Raw genomic sequence first — 15,791 nt, 5'->3', positions numbered from 1 at the left:
CCGGACTGGCGCATACCTTATGTGGTACCAATATATAAAAAAGGATAAAAAAAATGGTATCCTGGAAAATACAGACTAAGGCTACATTCACACGATGTATGCCCACCGTACCGTAGTACGGCTGGCATACATCGGCGCTGCGGAGAGGAGCAGGGGATGAGCGCTGCTCACCCCCACCCCTCTCCATAGGAAGATACAGCGCACGGCGCCGTATCACGGGAATAGATAGGACATGTCCTATCTTTTCCCGTGCTACGGAGCGGTACGGTGCCGCACGTGTGCGGCACCGTACCGCTCCCGTACAGGGCCGTGAGCCCATAGAAGTGTATGGGGGATGTATATCGGCCGTATATACGTCCCCCATACATGTGTGTGAATGTAGCCCAAGTAAGTCTGTAAGTCTAACACTGCTGGGACACGTTATTAGTGAGTGGAGGCCGCTGCTGGGACACGTTATTAGTGAGTGGAGGCCGCTGCTGGGACACGTTATTAGTGAGTGGAGGCCGCTGCTGGGACATGTTATTAGTGAGTGGAGGCCGCTGCTGGGACATGTTATTAGTGAGTGGAGGCCGCTGCTGGGACATGTTATTAGGGAGTGGAGGCCGCTGCTGGGACATGTTATTAGGGAGTGGAGGCCGCTGCTGGGACATGTTATTAGTGAGTGGAGGCCGCTGCTGGGACATGTTATTAGTGAGTGGAGGCCGCTGCTGGGACATGTTATTAGTGAGTGGAGGCCGCTGCTGGGACATGTTATTAGTGAGTGGAGGCCGCTGCTGGGACATGTTATTAGTGAGTGGAGGCCGCTGCTGGGACATGTTATTAGGGAGTGGAGGCCACTGCTGGGACATGTTATTAGTGAGTGGAGGCCACTGCTGGGACATGTTATTAGTGTATAAAGCATTTCCCACCTCAGGCTTATACTCAAGTTAATAATTTCCCCCAGTTATTTGTGGTAGATTGGATGCCTTGGTTATTTTAGATATGAGAAAACAATATGCTTGTGTGACAAACTCTGCAGAAAAGAGTTGACTTGTGGCTGGTTAAAGTGATCATGACATGCTGTGTTGAATTAAAATGAATGTCACTTTTTTTTTTAGAAAAACAGAGTTATTAGTTCAGCAATGAGCTATACTCACTGTTGAACTACTGGCTCTTAATTAGCTCTTACTGGCTAATAAAGCACATTAAAAAGAAGAAGCCAGAGTGCTGGACAAGATGTCATGCATCGCTTGCTCGAATGTAAATTATCTATTTTTTATGTTACAGCAAATTACCACAAAGTCAACTTTTAATATTTGCAGATGATGCTTAGCTGTGTAAAGTAATTAATACTGAAGTCAATAGTTTATCATTACAGAAGGATTTGTGGAAGCTTGAGGAGTGGCAGAGAAATGGTTGATGAGGTTTAATGTGGATAAAGGTAAAGTTATGAACTTGGCCCATGTAAACAAAAAAGTACAATTATGTTCCTAACAGATAATTACTTAGTAAAACTGGAGCTGAAAAAGACTTGGGGGTATTGGTGAATGGTAAACTTAATTTTAGTAATCAGAGCCAGGCAGCTGCTGCAATAGCAAATACAATTGTGGGATGTATCAAGAGAGGAATAGATTCTCATGATATAATTCTCACAAATTACTGGTCAGGCCACATATGGAATATTGTTTACAGTATTGCTCACCAGTGTATAAAAAGGACATAGTAGTACTGGAACGGGTGCAGAGGAGAGCAACTGACATTATTAGGGGAATGGGCAGACTAGAATACAATGACAGATTACAAAATTTGGAATTATTCAATAAATAAAAAAAAAAAAAGACAACTGAAGGGAGACCTCATTACAATGTACACATACTTGAATGAACAGTACAAGGATCTCTCCAAAGACCTTTCTAAACCTAGGCCTTTGACCAGGACAAGGGGGCACCCTCTGCGCCTAGAGGAGAGGTGATTCTACCATCGCCATAGACAAAGGTTCTTTACTGTAAGAGCAGTGAGACTATGGAACTCTCTGCCGTAGGAGGTTGTTATGGGGGACTCTATGTACATGTTCAAAAGAGGCCTGGATGACTTATGACTGGATACCTTATATATTATGATACCATGAAGGTATAAAGCAAAGACCTGTTCTGCCTCACCTTTTGGCTTAGGGTGGTTTCAAATGCATCAGAACAGCTAAGAGGAGGAGATTTGCCTGATTACATAGCTGTTAACATTGCTTTTACAAAATAGTGTGAACAAACATGTGTATTAACGTATACATTAACATTGTGTTAACACACGTTTTGTAAAAGCAATGTTAACAGATATGTAATCAGGTAAATCTCCTCTTCTCAACTGTTATGATTGGTTTGAAAATGCATGCGTTACTGCCACGTGTGAACACACCCTTAGGCTACATTCGGACAGCCGTTACCCTCCATACCGTAGCACGGCGCCGTATTCCGTTTAAAGATAGGACATGTCCTAAATATCATTAACTCCTATGCACATCATGGTGCTTAAGTACTGTATGGTAGGGGCTATAAAGAGAGTTCATGGGCTGGGCTATCTTCATACAGGGCTGGAATTTCGCCGGCTGGAATTTCGCAGGCTTCCAGGCCTTTCATGAAGCCTTACCAGTAGGGCCTTGTTCACATGCATTTAGTTGCGTTTTGCAATGCAATACAATAGCTATGGGGGAGTGGCTTCACAGAGCTCACAGAGATAATGAAACAGACAAGTCTGAAGATCAGGAGCAAAATTTATTTCCCCGCTGACGTATGAACGAGCAAATTTCCCCACCATATGTCTAGATATATCTGCACGACCATATTTAAGCCAAGGACTGCATGATGCATTAGTGTAAAATCTCCATCACTTATTGATAATAGCATTCAAGACTAGAGATGATTACCTCTTCATGGTCTATAGCAGTGATGGCGAACCTTTTAGAGACAGAGTGCCCAAACTGCAACCCAAAACCTAATTACTTATCGCAAAGTGCCAGTATGGCAATTTAACCAGAAAACTGACGGTTTAGTTTAGAATCAATTTACACAGGACTGTCTGAGCTCGGATTAAAGCAGTCCTATACACACTGAAACGCGACTTTTACACCATTTTACATCACATAAAAGAGTAATAAAAAATTATCAAAAGGTTACGCAGTCCTCAAAATGGTAGCAATGAAAACAACGACTCATTAACCAAAAAAAATCACACCTCCCCAGCTCCGTACACTAAAGTTATTAGCAACACAAGATGGCAAAACTATTTTCTTTTTCATACACTGTTTTAATTATTGAAAAAGTATTAAAACACAATAAAACCTACAAATCTGGTATCACTGTGATTTAACCGAACCAAAGAATAAAGGAGACAAATGATTTGGAGCGCACAGCGAAAGTATTAAAATCCAGCTTCCCAGTACACGACATGAAATAATAAATAACTGAGAAGTAAAATATGTTACGCAAAAAATAAGCCCTCACACAGGTATACATAAATGCACATATAAATTTATAATATATTATGTATATACATAAATACATACATAGAAATACATATGTTACTTGCTCTTTGGTTGTCCAAGGAGGCGGCCATGCTGGCGGGCAGAAGTTCAGGTGTCTGTTGTTCCAGGAGGGGGGTCGGTAGGGTAGATGGGCAGAGGGTGGGCGGCCAGAGTTAGGGCTGGGGGGGGGGGGTATGCAGCATCCAGAGTTCGGGGCAGTGGGGTTATGAGGCATGAGTTCCAGGGGAGGGGGTGATGGGGGGCAGTGACTGGAGTTGAGCGGGGGGGCAGTGACCGGAGTTGAGCGGGGGGGCAGTGACCGGAGTTGAGCGGGGGGGAAGTGAGAGCGGCCGGAGTTCGGGTGGGCAAATTGCAGTAGTGGGGGGAGTTCGGCCGGGGGGGGGGGTTAGGGAAGGTGTTGCGATAGCGGGCAGAACGGGCTGGGGTTCGGCTCCGATACGCGTACCATAGGTTCGCCTCCGCTGGTCTATAGGTTTAAAAAACCTATAACTTTACAGAAACACACACAACTACAAAGAAATTTTTCATAATATAAAATATGAATTCAAGCACACAAATCCAATGCAGATCTGATGCAACGTGCCCTAAGGGCGATGGCACACGTGGCGCTTTGAATGCGTTTTTCCGTTCAGTTTTTCCGATACAGTTTTCAAAGCCAAAAGCATGTGTGGATCATAAAGAGTGTGAACATCATTGAATGGTGCTACTCCTACTCTTTTTTCACTCCAACCTTGGTTTAGATATCGGAAACTGCATCTGAAAAACTGAAGGTGCACCGTGACCATCACTATGCCCTTCTATTGAGGATCACATTCATTCATAAACATTTATATGAACCAGATTATTCCTTAGCAGAATGGTTCAGGTTCAATCTACCTTTCAAAGGTAAACAATAAGGTACATACAGATAATGTCTGAATACAGTACCTAACTAGTCCTAAACACTATGATACACAGGCCTTTGGCATCAAGAAACAAAAAAGGAGAGTTGATGTATTGAGTATTCATGTCAGATTACAATAAGGTACAATTTGGTGTGTTAGGAAATACAAAGCATTGTCATAGAATAAAGTTATGTTTGCAGAAACTCCAGCACTTGCACACCTTCAGCTTTAAAACTCATTGCAGCATTCTACCTGGCATTGTAATGGATCTGATTTACCTTCCCAGCAGATTGCTATAAAAAATAACCCTTTAAAATTACTTATTTTAACTTTCCTCAATAATATTACGTCAGTCTGCCAAAAGTCTTTTAATTTATGTCAATATATATACATTGTATATTTAATCTGTTCACTGAAGAATTTTCACAGAAAATGTTTATGTAAAAAGGAAACAATCACTTACCTAGTAAATCCTTGTTGGTAGCCCTTGATTTCTTGCACCTGTTACAAACCAGTTTTAGATGAAATTCACTGAAACATTTAGTGCATTTAGGGTTACAAGGTAAAAATGTTACAGTGGCAATCCACGCCTGACGAGAGAAAATAGATCCGCCCAACTGTTGAGAATCTGGGAGCTGACAATCACGTGACTCAATTGTTCAACATCCTGTTCCCACTTGAACAGTGTGCACTGGTGAAAGGTAAAACAGCTGCAGGCACACAGGATCTGCAGGAGATGGATTTGTGTGCTCTGTACAGAAAAGTAGAGCCTAGCAGCAGAATTTCTATATTCCTCCACCACTGTCCAGTACTATGAATGAATGGGGCTAAAAATAATTCTTACGAAGTGAATACATGAATTGTAAATTAATCTTAGCCCCTGACTGTAGAAACATATCTATCACTTCCACAATAGCAGAATACACATCAGTTTTGTCAATGCTTCCACTCAGTGTAACACCTAATTAAACTGGTAAAGGAGTCCTCAAGGACATGTCAATCGGATCCCTTTGTTCATTTAAAGGCTTCCTACATATAGAGCTGGATATTCTTCTACAAATACTGTATTGCAACCTGCTGCAAATTCTTGATAGACATGCAACAAAATCTGTAAGCAACATATCCAATTTTTAATGCCGCAGCTTGTATATTTTACCCCTCTTTACAGGATATCTGCTATGAAAAAACACACTTAAAGGGAACCTGTCACCACATTTGCACGTATACAGCCAGTGACAGGTTCCTATAAAACTGGTCACCGGCTAAAAATTGTTTCACTTACATCCACATAAATCACCTTTTATCTTATATTCCCTGGCATCAGAGGAGGCGTATCCTGCTCATTCGGCCCCTCTCATCTACTCCCCCTCATGCCTTATGCCTCTTTACTATTTAGCAATTCATGTCATGTGACCATGTTGACATCATCTGAGGTCCTTTAGCCTCTTAACAACAGCAACCTATACCCAATGCATGTATCTGACTACATGAAGTCACAGCAACCTCTATAGACTTCTACTCCTCTCCATCCTCCCCTCTGCTGCTGTGATTTCATATGATCACAGTACAGTACAGGTACAGTTTATTAATGTGAGGAGGCTAAAGGACCTCAGATGATGTCACTCTGGTCACATGACATGGATGTAACGCACGGCACTGTGTAAAAAAATAATACAATATTTCCTATAAGTAAATAGAGCTTTACTGTATATGTCTGTAGCTGAATATTGGCAGAAAGTCCCTAAGCACAGAGAGGAAGGGCAGTGATTTGAAGAGACACAGAGCTGTCAGTCAGAATAAGAGGGTGTGGTTTAGTGCCAGCCTAGGAGAGTAGATGAGTCCGAGCCAGCAGACTAGCTAATTTGCATATCAGAAAAATGACTGTAATTAAGGTACAGGGCCTGACTGGCAGATAATTTTAGGTGATATGGGGAGGCAAGGCCACTCTGTATATAGACAGCCCCTGCACGTGCCCACTCAGTATACAGATAGCCCTTGCACGTGCCCACTCAATATACATATAGCACCTGCACGTGCCCACTCAGTATATAGATAGCCCCTGCATGTGCCCACTCAGTATATACATAGTCACTGCACGTGCCCACAATCAGCCCCCCCCCCCCCAGATCATGGCAGATGCCTCCCTTAATGAAATGTTCACTAGATGCCACCCTTTAATGAAATTTCCAGCCTGATGCCCTCCTTTAATGAAATGTTTACCCCACATGCCCTCTATAATGACATGTCCACCCCAGATGTCCCCCTTTAATTAAATGTCCTGCCAGATGCCCCCGTTATACTAACCTTTCAGTTTCTTCTTCCCGGCCCTGCGGTTCTGTCTTCTCCTTGTGGCTCCGTCTTCTCTTCGTGGCTCCGTCTTCTCCTCGCTGCTTCGTCTTCTACTCGCTGCTTCGTCTTCTACTCGCTGCTTCGTCTTCTACTCTTCCGGCACGGGCACGACTAAGATGCGGCGGTGTCGCTGCATCACACTGATGCGTCCGGGCCGGTAGAGCAGAAGACGGAGCTGCAGGGCTGGGGAAAAGAAGCCGGAAGGCAAGTACAGATTTTTTATTTTTATTTTTCATTCATATAGGGCCCAGGCATGGGGAGTTTAGTGGGTACTGTGAGACCCTTGGGCCCCCCTTTTGATAGGAAAATGGGTAGGCCCTTGAACACAGTCCCACTAGACCACCCATGATGAGGGGAGGACTTGTAACCCTTTATCAGCAGATATTATTTGTCAGGGTGTTAAAACAGATCTTCTTTAAAAAGAGCTTATTCAGGCAATAATTTTCAAATATCCTTTTTTTTTCACAAACCATATGTTTGAAAAAAATGTAGCATGCAATAATTTTTTACACATGCGGACTGTTGACTTCCATTGAAGTCAATGGGGCATATTTATTATTTGTGTCACAGGGTCCATTTCTTTGGTGCACTAATCATACAGGTTTTTAGATTGTGTTGCAAGGGTCTAATGATTTTGCGCAAGACAGAGAGTGACTATTGTAAGAAAGTAAGAGGTGCTGTGTGGGAAAACCGCTATCTGTCTTACAGGCAGATAAAAGCCCTGGATTTGTCTGCAGTAACCCAAGGGTTAATGCAGACATATAGTAAGCAGGAATAGTCTGTTTGGTCTATGTTGGCCTAGCTAACATGGACACATTGGTAATGTCCATACTGGGCCTGCTTATTATGGAATAGGGGTAGGCTGGTAGTGGGACTCCTACTCCTCCCGGGCTTCGGTCCTGGGCTTTTGTATAGCCCACAGGCGAGGGTCACAGACCTCGTTAGAGCCTGATATAATCTGCAGGCCAGAAGCAGTAGGAGAGGCACTACCTGGAGAGCTGAAGGCTAAGACTGAGTTCACACAGCAAAGGTAACTGAGTCTAGCCAGGCAGGGTTTATTTTTGTATTGCTTTATATGTGCCAAAACCAAGGCTGAATTTATGTTGTTTTTGAAGTGTAAATAAACACTTTATTTGGACTTTAACCCTGCAAGTGTCCCTGCTTCCTGCAATACTACCAGGCATCTACCTGAGCAATTCCCCACACTATCCACATTGATGAAGTTGTTACAAAATTTGGTAAACTTGCTTTTATTGGTCAAGTGTGCAACACAAACTCCGCCAGAAAAAGGTGTTGGTAAACTAGAAGTGCAACAAATGACATGCCCTAATTGTTCAACCTCGAAATGTTCAAATTGTTCAACCTCAGAAAATAAATTAAATTGTGGCACCGACATATAGTACCGTATATACTCGAGTGTAAGCCGACCCGAGTATAAGCCAAGACCCCTAATTTTACCACCAAAAACTGGGAAAACCTATTGACTCGAGTATAAGCCGAGGGTGTAGTATACAGCCAGCTAGCCCCCTGTAGTATACAACCAGCCAGCCCCTGTAGTATACAGCCTGTCCCAAGTAGTATACAATCAGCCTGCCCCCATGTATTATACAGCCTGCCCCAAGAAGTATACAGCCTGTCCCAAGAAGTATACAGCCTGCCCTCATGTATTATACAGCCTGCCCCCAAGAAGTATACAGCCTGCCCCAAAAGGTATACAGCCTGCCCCAAAAAGTATACAGCCTGCCCTCAGTATGCCTAGCAAATAATAAAAAAATAAACTTAATACTCACCCTCCGACGATACTCACCTTTGATGCTTAGTGGCGGCTCCCGGTCCTCTGCGGCGGCGGCTCCCGGTCCTCGGCGGCTCCTGATCCTCTGCGGCGGCTTCTCTCTTCTATCTTCACTTGCCGGCAGTCGCATCCATGCGACCTGCCGACGGGCACACAGTGCGATGTGGCGGTGTCACCGCTGATGACGTCATCAGCGGCAACACCGCTACATCATATTGTGCGCCCGCCGGCAGATCGCATAGACGCGACTGCCGGCAAGTGAAGATAGAAGAGAGAAGCCGCCGCAGAGGATCGGGAGCTGCCGCCGAGGACCAGGAGCCGCCGCCAAGGACCGGGAGCCCGCACCGAGGTTCCGAGAGCCGGAGGGTGAGTATTAATTTTTTTATTATTATTATTGACTCGTGTATAAGCTGAGATGAGGTTTTTCAGCACATTTTTGGGGCTGAAAAACTCAGCTTATACACGAGTATATACGGTAAATATAGACAACATGCAACATAAAATATTTTAAAAAACCCCAGAGCTCATTGATGAAATGTTAGGCCCTTTTCACACTTGCGATTTTTTTACATGCGTGTTCTGCCTTGCCTTTGATGTACAGATCTTGCATTGCACTCTAAATCATTGTAATCAACTGGATTTTCAGACTTTCAGACACGTTTTTTTTTAATGCAAGTTTATATCTCAGCATGCTCTACTTTTGCAAGTCACGCACATGAAAAACACACCAATCAAGTCTATGGTGATGAATCAAAAAGGCATTGCACTCTGAGACACATGCAAGTCCAGTGCAATCTAAACAGGTGACATGGCAGCAATGCCAAAGCAGATTGCTGCTGAGTTAGGACTCTCACCACTCCTAATCAACAGATGGTGGGCTATTGTCAATGGGCAAAGACTGTCTACTCTGAAATTGACCCTCTTATATATTTTTTTGAAAGCAAACAACCAGGCGATTGCATTTGTCTTCATTAACAGTTGACAGCCCATACCAACATAATGCAACTTTGAGACAAACACAATTTTTTTTAAACACCTACATAAAACTCATTAAAAGCGAAGGTTTACAAACAAGTAGGGAATTTACACTTCCGAGAATGCCAAAACGAAAACCATGAAATATTTGGCTGCAATCCACAAATGTGTTTACAAATATATAACACACAAAGTAAAAAGCTCCTATTCTGTCAAAATCATATTTTTTTCAGAAATCACCGCCTTCCATGAATACAAAAATAACATTTTAATTCAAACACATTTTAATTCAACCTTCATGCAACTTTGCAGCACACAGTGATAAAATGCAAAAATTACATAATAAATTCTAAATTTCCACTAAAATATGTACAAATCCAGACTATTTATAGAAAGAAAATGTACTTTGCTAAAATGTGAGGGGTTAATACATACCCCACAAGTGTATATTTACCAAAATATGCAGCAAAGGGAATGTTAAATCTGCCAAACAATTCTTAAAGAAAATTGCACTGAGCTTCATACAAATATATTATTAAACACTTCCTTACATAATGGCAACCCACATAAAAAACTATACATCCATAAACCAAGCTAATGAGATAATCAAGGTCACTTTTAGTTGTGTGCCATTGTATTAGCCATGCAATAACAGAAACTTCCCCAGTTCATAAGAATTTGAGTAAGAACACTATAACATTTAGTGTAAATATTCAGGAATTTGTGTGTGTTTCACGTTACATATAATACAGGAAGGGCTGGGTTACTCCATAGAGGGGTAAATTAATCAAAGTCGACAGTGTAGTAGTGAGAGAGTATGCTTGCCAATAACAGGATAAATCGGCTTAACAGAGGAGATGCTCTTCTGGTTCTCCCATAGCCCCAATATAGTAGATGCTCAGGTGAAGTAAAAGAGTTAGAGTTAGAGCCAATAAGGAGAGCCATAGATTGTTCCACATCGAGAAGTCACATTCAGGAGAAATGGGACGGTTGGGCTGCCCAATAGTAAATTTTGAAATTGGGTAGCCCCATCCCTGCTCTTCCCAGGAACAGAACAGCAGATGAGTGTGTAATTTCTGGAAGAAATGACATGGGACTTAGACTGGAAGTTGCAATAGGACATGCTATATTTTTGGTAGCATGACCATCTTAATCAGGTTCACACAAGCATGAAAGGAGAGGTATAGTTGTACCAGGGCCACAAAGGGGAATACATTTAGAAAATAGAATTCCATAACACAAAGCGTGACCTTTAGGAGATCTCTTTGGTCGCTCAGAAGGGCTGGGTAGAAGCTTTTGCAGTTGGGGCAAAAAGGTCACTAGGAAGCATATTTGACTTAAACAAGTTGATTCAGAGGCACGAATGGAGGCCAAACTCTGTAATCACCTCTAATACTATACTCAATGAGTATCCCGTGTCCTCCAAGAAAAGTAGGGTGTTGCCAGCGTATAAACTAACTGTTTCTTTTACGACGCCTAAGGTCAAAACGCAAATTCCTGCTAAACACACACAGCTATTGCATAGAGGAGGGGGCAGAGGGGGCAGTCCTGGCAAATACCTCTTGGCCAGGTGAAAACCGTCTGGAGGGGAACCCGTTAACAGGGAAGCTGTATAGAAGGCAGACTCAAGCTATGAATTCCCTAGGGACCAGCCACAGACCACTCCACCCAGTTGAAGGCCTTAGCCTTGTTCAGCGAGACCAAAACCCTCGACCTGAACATTTAATGGACCGCCTTTATATTTAGAAAAGAAATGGCACAGGTTGTGAGCGATAGACCATCCTGGCATAAAGCCATTCTGGACTTTTGGTCAGAATCCATATTGGACAGGATAACGGAGTTTACTCTACGTGGCAAGACCATGGCCAAGATCTTCTCATCAACTTGAAGCAAAGAGATAGGTCTATAAGCATAACAGAGCTAAGTCTATAGCAGCATAACAGTTAGGCAAGGCTGCAATGGGCTTTCCTACTGAAAAAAGATGATAATCATCACAGAAACCCTACATATATAGTATTATTAATGACTTGCAAAATGTAAACTGTAAAACAATGGCAAAAATTGAGCATTTTTTTCTTATCTTGTCCAACAAAAAAAATCCAATAAAATGGGATCAAAAAAATTGTCTACTCCATAATGTCCCACAAATTCAAAGCCCTGAACCAGCTTCACAGACAAAAAAAAAAAGTGTTATACCTATTGGAAGACGACAATACAAAAACTATAGATTTTTCCATACATTGGGGGAGGTGTATCAATGGAGGTTATTTATCATATCTCTAATAAATGCAATTAGTGAATTTTCACATATAAAAATTTGCAGGCTGCAGCAAGTGCACAGGTGCCAGCGGCACTCCTTTTCACGCCCTCTTGGCATGAAGGTGGCAGATGGGGTAAAATAATCACAAGTGATTTTTGCGCCAGAAAATTGAATATTGTGGCACAGCAAAGTAAACCATCTAATAGGAGGAGCAAAGTAGGACTGGATAGTCTTATACTACACCAGATTAATCATCTAGCATCATACACAATGATTAGTCTGGCGCAGCAGAGTACTGTCTACTTCTGCACTGGTCAAAAGACAAACACATTAATATATCTTCCCCATTATATTTTATTCTGCAAAATTTATAAAACGTAAGAAAAATTATCAAAATATGGTATTGCCATATTTGCACTGACCCATAAAATAAAGGTGACATGTTTATTAGGCTTTACAGTGAATACCGTAAAAGTCAATTACAGAATTCATATTCCTGCCACTTCCCACAAAAAAAGTCACATAACAGAAAAAAAAGATTTTATAGCTTTCTAAAAACTGTTACATCCTATAGGGCAAAAGTGGCTACTGCATGGACCTCCTTCCATTCTGCACCCTGCTGTGCACCCATACAACAAGTAACATCCACATGTAGGGTGTCTCCATACACATAAGAAATTGCATAAGAAGTTTTAAGACAGGTTTTCTTCTATCAATTGTGAATGCATACATTTTAGCCCTTAACCCCTTAACGCTCTGCGCCGTAGCTCTACGGCGCAGAGGTATAAGGGATGTATGAAGAGGGCTCACGGGCTGAGTCCTCTTCATAGAGAGGTGGGGGTTGTTGCATATTGCAGCAAACCCCCAACGCTAATAACCGCGGACGGTGCTTGCACCGATCGCGGCTATTAACCCTTTCAACGCCGCCGGCAAAGTCGCCGGCGGCGTTTAAAAGCGATCTGACTATCTAGGGTTAATGTACCCTAGATGGTCTAAAAAATTGTGAAAAAAAAAATAAAAACAAAGTTTAAAAAATAAAAAAATTTAATAAAATATTAAAAGTTCAAATCACCCCCCTGTCCCTAGAACGGATATAAAACATAATAAACAGTAAAAATCACGAACATATTAGGTATCGCCGCGTCCCAAAATGCCCGATCTATCAAAATATAAAAACGGTTACGGGCAGCGGTGACCTCCGAGGCGGGAAATGGCGCCCAAATGTCCGAAATGTGACTTTTACACCTTTTTACATAACATAAAAAATGAAATAAAAAATTATCAAAATGTTGCACAGACCTCAAAATGGTAGCAATGAAAACATCGCCTCATTTCGCAAAAAATGACCCCTCACACATCTCCGTGCGCCAAAGTATGAAAAAGTTATTAGCGTCAGAAGATGGCAAAAAAAATGTTTTCTTTTTTGTACACATTCGTTTAATTTTTGAAAATGTATTAAAACACAATAAAACCTATATAAATTTGGTATCACCGCGATCGCACCGAACCAAAGAATAAAGTAGGTGAGTTATTTGGAGCGAAGAGTGAAATTCGTAAAAACTGAGCCCACAAGAACGTTTTTTTAAAAAATTTTTCCACATTTGGATTTTTTTTCAGCTTCGCGGTACACGGCATGTTAAAATAAATAACATTACGGGAAAGTAAAATTTGTTACGCACAAAATAAGCCCTCACACAGGTCTGTACACGTAAAAATGAAAAAGTTATGGATTTTTGAATTTGGAGAGCGAGAAATGAGCCGAAAAACCCTGCGTCCTTAAGGGGTTAATGGACGTATTACTGACAATATTAAACCATTTAAAATTTCACCTTCATTGTGAAGCTCTGAAAGAGTTAACAAATTTGGTAAAAGGGGTGTACATTTGAAGATGGGGTATATATATGGAGTTTCTAATTTTTAAGCTCATTTAAAACAAAAATGATCGCCAAAATAGTCAACTCTGAAATCTCATTGAAAACACAGAAAAACGATGTTTGATTTGAAAAGCATCTGACATCGTTATAAAATATGAAGCCGTTTTTACAAATTATGAAAACATAAGTCACACACATATGGGAAATGTTAGTTAGCTTTACCATCCAAATTAGTTACTATCTCTGAAAAGAAGATAATTTATGATTTTGAAAATTACGGTATATACTCGAGTATAAGCCGAGTTTTTCAGCACAAAATTTGTGCTGAAAAATCCTAACTCTGCACTCTCCTTTCTTACGCCCCCCGTAGGTCATATTTTTGCTTCCGATGCTCCGATGCCTCTTCGGGTCCTTCCGCTCCTCTTCGGGTCCTATCGATCCTCTTCGGGTCCCCTCGCACTGCAGGCGGCACAAAAACAATGACATTGGCTGACGTCATTATGTGTGCCAGTCGAGCATGAAGACCCGAAGAGTAGTGGAACGAGCCGAAGAAGTCCGAAGGACCCGAAGAGGATCCAAAGCAAGATGAGGACCTACAGGGGGCATCAGAAAGGTAAGTACAGGGTTATTTTTTTTTTTTACTACAGGATGGCTGGCTATATACTACAGGGGTTCTCCTCTCTTTTGGTACCACTAAGGCTATCCAAATGCATCCTGATACATGAAAAGCATTTCAGCCATATTTGGCTTCCAAAAACTGAATGGCGCTGTTTCCCTTCCAAGTGCCACCCTGTGCCCATTCAGCAGTGTACAATGATAAAATGGATATTGGCATACAAAAGAGGAATTGCACCAAACATTGTGAGATACATTTTCCTTTCAAACCCTCCTGTGAAGGCGCAAATTTTACTGTTCAATTAATATATTGTTAAAAAAATGTCCACAATTTCAATTTTATTTATTTTTATTATTTTTATTTACTTTTATTTATTTAATACTGTGACTATGAAGTGCAAATTGTTATGCAGAAAACAAGCCCTCACACAGTTCTTTACATGGAAAAATAAAAAAGTAATAGATTTTAGAAGGTGGGGAGTGAAAAATGGATACGCAAAAACAAAAAAGGGCCCCCGACTTTAAGGGCTTAAAGAAGATCTTTCACCAAAATTTTATCATTCGCACCAGTAAAACATGCTGGTAAAGGGTCAAAAGACCTCCGCATATCACCTGACATTATCTTCCACTGAAGGACTGTACCTTAATTACAGCTGTTTTTCTGATATGCACATGAGTTGTCAAATAGTCAAATTCTGAATACAGGCGGTCCCCTACTGAAGAACACTCGACTTACATACGACCCCTAGTTACAAACGGACCTCTGGATGTTGGTAATTTATTGTATTTTAGTCCTAGGCTACAATAAACAGCTATAACAGTTATCACTGGTGTCTGTAATGAAGTTTAGTGTTAATATTTATTCTCATGACAACCCAACATTTTTAAAATCCAATTGTCACAGAGACCAAAAAAAGTTCTGGCTGGGATTACAATGATAAAATATACAGTTCCGACTTACATACAAACTCAACTTAAGAACAAACCTACAGAACCTAACTTGTATGTAACCCGGGGACTGCCTCTATAAGAGTCATGTTTGATCCAGGCTGCCAGTGAACCACATCTTGATTCACAGTTTTTCAATCTTGGCTTGAGCAGACAGGAAGTCCTCTCCTTATCCTTACCAGAATGCTGTTCACCTTACTGCAATGTGAATTGAGCAGTGAGCACTGAACACTCACAGCGTGTGCTGCCTGGATCTCACGGCCCGAACGCTGCAGACCGGAAGTGAACTCAGCATTTCAGTTCAGTTCCGGTTTTCAGAGTTCGGGCTGGGCGATCCAAGCATCACATTCCGAGTGTGGAAGGGGCCTTAAGAACAGACCTAAAAAACCTATCTTATGCGCAACACTGTATATAGTGATTTTGTACAATGTGAAGAGGTTAATAAAGACCAGTTTGTAAAGCTCCCAGACCAGATCTTTTACCACCCTACTCCCTTCCCCCCTACTCCCATAATGCAGATCTTGTACGTAACCCTGAATTTTGAGACAAGATGGCTTGTTCGAGTGCAGAAAGTGCAGGA

The 15,791-nt window shown here is 41.7% G+C and overlaps 1 protein-coding gene across 6 annotated transcripts in view; it reads right to left on the bottom strand.

The window, feature by feature from the left end:
* The window catches only part of RPH3AL (rabphilin 3A like (without C2 domains)), a 211,455-nt gene that overhangs the window by 162,117 nt on the left and 33,547 nt on the right, over positions 1-15,791 (bottom strand). The window contains exons 1-2 of one of the 6 annotated variants that reach the window (XM_072136268.1): positions 5,696-5,782; positions 4,862-4,899 (exon numbers count right to left, since the gene is read on the bottom strand). The exons of 1 other annotated variant lie outside the window; for it this stretch is intronic. The gene's annotated coding sequence lies outside the window, so the exon portion shown is untranslated. Of the gene's footprint in view, positions 1-4,861; positions 5,137-5,680; positions 5,783-15,791 lie in introns of those variants that run through there. 4 more of the 6 variants (XM_072136269.1, XM_072136271.1, XM_072136274.1 and 1 more) reach the window with 4 other exon arrangements.

This window comes from Engystomops pustulosus, chromosome 2 (assembly GCF_040894005.1).
Source record: "Engystomops pustulosus chromosome 2, aEngPut4.maternal, whole genome shotgun sequence".
Classification (NCBI taxonomy): domain Eukaryota; kingdom Metazoa; phylum Chordata; class Amphibia; order Anura; family Leptodactylidae; genus Engystomops; species Engystomops pustulosus.
Note: the sequence above shows the minus strand (reverse complement) of the source record. Positions and strands in the feature narration are given on the sequence as shown.